Source organism: Syngnathus scovelli, chromosome 18 (assembly GCF_024217435.2).
Source record: "Syngnathus scovelli strain Florida chromosome 18, RoL_Ssco_1.2, whole genome shotgun sequence".
NCBI classification, from domain to species: Eukaryota; Metazoa; Chordata; class Actinopteri; order Syngnathiformes; family Syngnathidae; genus Syngnathus; species Syngnathus scovelli.
Window position 1 is genome coordinate 8,415,276 of NC_090864.1, and position 6,279 is coordinate 8,421,554.

Here is a 6,279-nt window from a genome sequence, read left to right on the forward strand (position 1 = left end):
GGTCTTTGAGCTGAGCTGCCCCTGCAGCTAAACCTGCCAGAATCAGAGTTAAAAAAAAAAAAAAGTTTGACCTGGTCAGCCACTTTTCTGCCTCATTTCCTTTCCTATCATTGTCTTCCGTGATCCAGGTCACCGAGAAAATCCACAACCGGAGCCAGAGTAAGTGTGTAGTCCAATTCCAACATGGCATCTAAAAAAGAGGCATCACAATAACGACAACAAATGACAACAAACATTAACACTTCTTCAGCTTCTTCTCCTGTCCTCAATATCTGTTAGCAGTTACTTAGTGGCAGGATTCCACCAAATGTGCTCTCCAGATGTCCCACAACAAATAGATTTGTGCCACTCAAACACTTTGATTACTCCGATCCAAACAGTAATGACAGCCATAGCACAAAGAAGCATGATTGGTTATTTTCATGTTTGTTTTAAATGGCTGTGACTCCCCATAGGCAGTTTCCATGTCAGGATGCAGAAGTCCTCTTTGTTCCCTCACAGTATTTACCAAGCCAAGCCTTTAAATAAGACGCTTCGGATTGGTTTTACTGCGGCCTATCATCTCTTTTTGGCATTGTCGCAGAGGTCTGGATTTTACTTTTGCCGCGATGAGGCCATTCTTGTGGCCATTTTGCTTTTCTCTCCTATGCTCGACGTCTTTTATTGGTTCAGAGGCCACAGCAGCTGTTTCAGTAGGCATTCGGTCATGTGCCTGAAAAGGATTTCCGGGATATGGTCTTCCGAACAAGAAAAAAAAAAAAAAACAGGAGTAGATGGTGAGCAGAAGACAAGGACAGAGAAAGTAGACAAGATAAAGATGTGTTCAGTTGGTGGCCGCTGAACTGGGGAAGCTCAGTAGCACCTCACGGTCGAGAGACTTTATCTCCAGGCTCGCCTCAGCAAGCATGATAAGAGCAGCTGCTACTTTCAGACACGTTTTTAGACATGCGCGTACATGAAATCATAAAATTAAAGGTGGACCTCGTTTGCTAACAGTTATGAAGTTCCACAGGCCTCCTTACTTGTCACTTTCCAGTCTGGATGAAGAGTGAAGGCTATTGCCTCATGCACTAGTTGTCAAGATTTATGAGCCTGGCTTTCTTTACATATCGTCTACAGAGAGCTCTCTTGACGTTTTAAATCTGGGATGTTGGACTTTTAATGTTCACTCATTCAGATGACAGCAGTGGCACCCTTACGTCTGTTTGAAAACCGCATTTATGTACGAACGATTGAGGAAATTACATTTCTATTTCAGTTGAAGTGCCAGATTGAGGCTCTCTGTTTTACGGGCCGAGGCGGAAACTTGGCCCGGGCGTCCGGCTTCGGCGAGAGGGGAGTGACAGGGGCTCGGGGGGCCCCGCGCGGCACTAAGTTGGACGATTGTGATTCCGGGCATCTGGCCCACTTCGTCCTTCCCTCCCTACCTCCCGGCTTTTGCGCTTTGGCAAAAGCAAGAGCAGGAAATCCCCCAGACGGGATTTTAGCGAGGTTTAATGAACACGTTGGCTTGACAGTGCGTTTTCATGTTTACTAAAAGGCAGACGGTCAAATAACAGTAAACACAGTTTCCCCTTCAACCTGCCCTTCCCTCATCATCCTATCAGGAGAACGCAAAGTAATTGACCTCTTTAGTGATGCAAAGCACATACTTTCAGATGTTTACAGTATATTTAGCCAACCCACGTAATTTCATTCTGTCCCTGAATCCTAACCCCAAGACGACCAAATCACTGAGAATAAAAGTAATTGGTGGTCTCACCTCAACTTCTGAGTGGAACCGAGTCTGCATGGAGGAGCCGCAGCTTCTGGCAGGCTTCCCCAATTCTGTCCCCACACTCTTAGCGAGAGGAGATTTGGTCCGGGGACACTGTAAACATGCCACACGGTTTGACCTCTTTCACAAAATATCTCTGACCGAGTTCAACCAGGACAAACACAATCTCGGAATTCTGATGCCGGGTGGCAACGAATATCCTTTGGAGCTACTCTGACGGTTTCTTCATCAATCCTCTACAGAGTTTAAGACAAAACTTGTGGTTTGTTTTAGAATAGCACATACTGTACTCTTTGTTTCAACGGTAAAGAACTTCGACAACTCCCTCAGCACTATCACCGCACACGTTGCGAAGTTAAATGGCGGAGAAATGATGACTCGACACCAGACTGCCTTCCGATTGTGTTATAGTTGCAGTTTCCATTCTTGGAAGGCAATCTTATGTTGTCGAAAAGCAACTTAAAGGCGTATTAAAACTCAAAGAGACTAAAAGGAGCTGAACCAAATAAACAAGCCCTGATCCAACCTGATTTAATCAAAGTATGCTGAGACAAACATACTTTGCGGTCCAGAACAGTTGCTGTTCAAATTTCAAAACAAAAACAACTCACCGGATTTTGCTACACAAATGAAACCCGAGCCTGTTCGATTTTCGGGTGTGTCAGACCCGCAGAACCCGAAACAAGTGTAACAGAGTGACGGCAAGACCGTTGCTTCAAATGAAGTGGAAGTGAGGAAAAGCTCTGGCAGCCAAGCAGTCTGGGGGTGAAGTTTCATTATCATGTGCTATCAAATGTCCTCCATTGAAGCTGATGAATCGCCGGATTAGAGGGGAAACGGAGCTTTGTTGTCTGAAGGCGTCACTAACTCTGATCCATGTCTCTGCTGCCACCCACCCTGATCCGAAAGCCGTTCTCGTCTCCGCTACCGTCTCGTTGGATAAAATCCTTGGCCAGACTTTCTTGTGATGATAGATCACAGGCTGTAGCGCCACATTGACAACCTGGAGACTAACCTCTGCTCCCCCGGGCTACGATCAGACCATATTAATCAAACACCACATCATGACCAAAAGTAATGGGACGATTGGTTAAGCCCATATACAATACTGCGCACACATTTTGGCTGGCTCTGTGTGGTTTTTAAACAGTTGCCAAATAGAGGTGCTCTATTTCATGAACTATGACTGAACTTGTTCAGAATGGGTAGAAATGTTAGACAAATATGCTGTCTGGAAACCTCAAAAACGTTGTTCTTCCGTCCCAGCCTCAAGACCCCCTCCTCAACGCTCTTCCCACCCCTCCTGGCTTCCCCCCCACAAGCCCTTCATGCTCTGCCAGCTCACGGCTCGACATTTTCCAAGCCTATGAGGGCAGCGGTCGACATATTAGAGGAAAAATGGGAAACTTGATTTAAATTTATTGATAATGTACATTGCGGCTAATGTTATAGAATCAGAAAGTCCCTCCTTCACTAACATCTCTGACATGAATAACCCTCTGTCCTCATCGACTTCCCACCCACAGAGCGAGCTGACAAAGGCCCCCATTTTATGTGCCAGGTTTGATTTGATAAGTGGAAAACCTGAGTGACGGGGCACCTTTTGTGAAAAGCGGGAAGGAATTCCCCTCTAGTATCGAGGCATGATTACGACTTAGCTTATGTGTGCGTGTTTCAAAAGTAACATTCGGATAATAACCCTAGCCTATTGTTTGGGAGTCAGTCATGAGACACAGGTGTCTTTTCCAGGGATGGGAACGGCCCTGTTCCTGCTCCCTGAGGCTTCCAACAGATCCCTACATCGTGTGACGGACAGGAACAGTGACGGTTTGAATTCAGTCTGACTACAATAGTCGCTGTCAAGTAAAGACTTTCAATGTAGAACATAAAAATATGGAAACCTCAAAACATGGGAACATTTTTTCCTGGTTGATAGATTCTGTTACCCAGCTAAGGAAATATCCCGTGTAGGAGCATTCTGAAAGAAAAACAACAAGGAAAAATCAATTTCCTTGTCACACGGCGGAGCCGAACCGGTTTGAAGTCAAGTTACATGATCCGCAAGGCCCCCCGGTTTCCTTCTCCAAACAGGAGTGTATATGCGGGTGGCAGAGAAACGGAAATACTCAAGTAACTGCTTTCTCTCACAGTAAGCTATGCCGGTGTCGGAATATTTATGTGCAAATAACGCCTGGATAATAGAAACCACCTTGTCCATGTTTTCTCACAGTTCAAGGAAGTTAAATACAGATCACGTGTGAACTAGCTGTTCTGATGTATCTGGTTTAAATTTTATTTAGAGTTAAAAAGAAAATCCACTATCGCAAAAATATACTTTTTTTTTCACAGAGAGAATTGATGGCTAATTGGTAGCTAATCATGGTTGTGTGAGTTGGTTTTTCCAACTTTCCTGAATAATCGTTTCCTTTTTTTAAAGTCAAGGGCATGTCGTGTCTCTGTCTCGATATGCAAAAAAAAATTGCTCCAAAGAAAATAAATTCATGGTATTTGTTGATGCTATTGCCATTGCTGGTCTCTTATGTGGTAAACCAGCCAAAGGAAAACGCCACATGGACTCTGGTTGCATGGGGATTTGTTGAGTGGACGAGAGAGGAAATGAAGGGAAATGACACAAAACCAAAGGAAGTGATGATGGAGGAGATGAGAAACGGAGATTTTGATTCCGATACTCGCCCTGTAATTCATTTAGTTTATTGGAATGGGGAGGAAGCAGAGGAGCACAGGTGGCGACAGGGATTGTCGAATTGGGTTTCATCCAAACCTCTCGATTAGACCCCCCCACCCCCGAATTTGCCTGATGATAGGATTGATAAGGCAAATGGGGAATTGCTCTTCAGCGTCCAGACCTCCTTCCTCACCACGGGAGCCATGAGAAAGTTTTTACGATGGAAACTTTTATATTTCAGCTATTGTTTAAAAAGGAAGACCGGGGTCATTTCAGCCAATTTGGAATGTGTACATAGTTTATAAAAACACGCAGAGTTCACTTGGCTGTAGTTTTTTATGATGCGGTTTTACCACCTACACAAAGTCCTGGTGGGACTCGCGTGATATATATTATCCTTCTCCGTCCATGCTTATAAGCGAGACAAAACGGATCCCAGGAACGACAAGACGGGCAATTTACTCATTTTACAAATCGGTTGAGGAAGCTGTGATCTCACTACTGCTGAAGCCAATTAAAGTTGTGAGGGACAAGGAGTCGACTAATGGCCCCAAGGTATGCCGCAGCCACTACGTCTTCCGCCTTTAGACATAAAGTATCACAGAGACACACAAGCACGCAGACAAGCACCACATGGGCCATCGCCACCGCGACCCGGCAGTTTGGCACCAGCGAGGCTGAAGGGTTGGGGGGGTGATGGGCTCTAACACAGCACTCTATCTTGTTTTTTTTTTTTTTCTTTCTCTTTGAGTCTCTTGTTCGCTCGGAGGGTCCAGGCTCGGCTGGGTGACGCAGTATTAGCGATGCTTGCGGTTGTCCACGCTGACCATCAGCAGTCACACAGACGTCAGTATGAACAATCATAGGCTTGTGTGCCGCTCATTTGACCTGACCCAAGTTAAGCCTTCAATTATTCTTGGTTGCTTTGAGTGAGTGTTTGCATTTTTTTTTGCAAGTCTATTGACTGTTTGCGGTGATGTGAATGTGGACTAAAAAGGGATTTTTTTTTTTTTTTTTTTAGGTTGCCTGAGTTTCCATTTTTTTCTATTGATTGACTTGTGTGTGTGTTCCTCGCCGAGGACAGACTTGGCCTTGTGTTGCCTAATTCAACACATTTATAAAAAACCCTTACGCCGTGTTTATGGATATCAGATTGCCGTGGCAACAGGATATATTGATGGTCAAACTTGCCTGCAAATCCACCAGTGGAGCCTGAAAATTTATTTGGCTCTCAAGTAAATAGTAACAAAAAAGACCCCAAGCTTGTGGAATGTAACATTTGTGCCATAGAAGAAGTCAGCTGATCACCACAATTCAAATAAAAATGTGTTTTGATGTTGCAAAAGAGAGTTGGCTTTTAAGAAGACTCAAGTAGATGCCAACAGTTTAGCAACAGAAGAAGGAGCCAAGAACTTCACTTGATAGGAATGCTAAACTGAATGTTGCTAAAATGAAGATGCGGGGAATATTTTTATTCGTCATCACAGGAAATGGGCCAGTTTAAAAAAGGATTCTGGGTTTATAGAGTCGGCTTGTTTATTTAGCAATTTAGTTCTTGCATAATAACCCAGGCGAGTAACAGCCGCATCGATGCAGTCTCAAGGTTTTTTTTGATGGTGTCATATTTATATTAGTCGTATTTCAAATTTATTTGAACATATCCTGCAATAATATATTTTGTACAGTTTTTTTATGTTCTGGAGAAAAAATGAAAGTGTGACTATTATTTTAGGAAGGTGACTATGGAATAGTAGCACATTTTCTAACCATACTGAGTTCATGGCTGCATGACTCAGAGTGCTGACACAGCATGTGA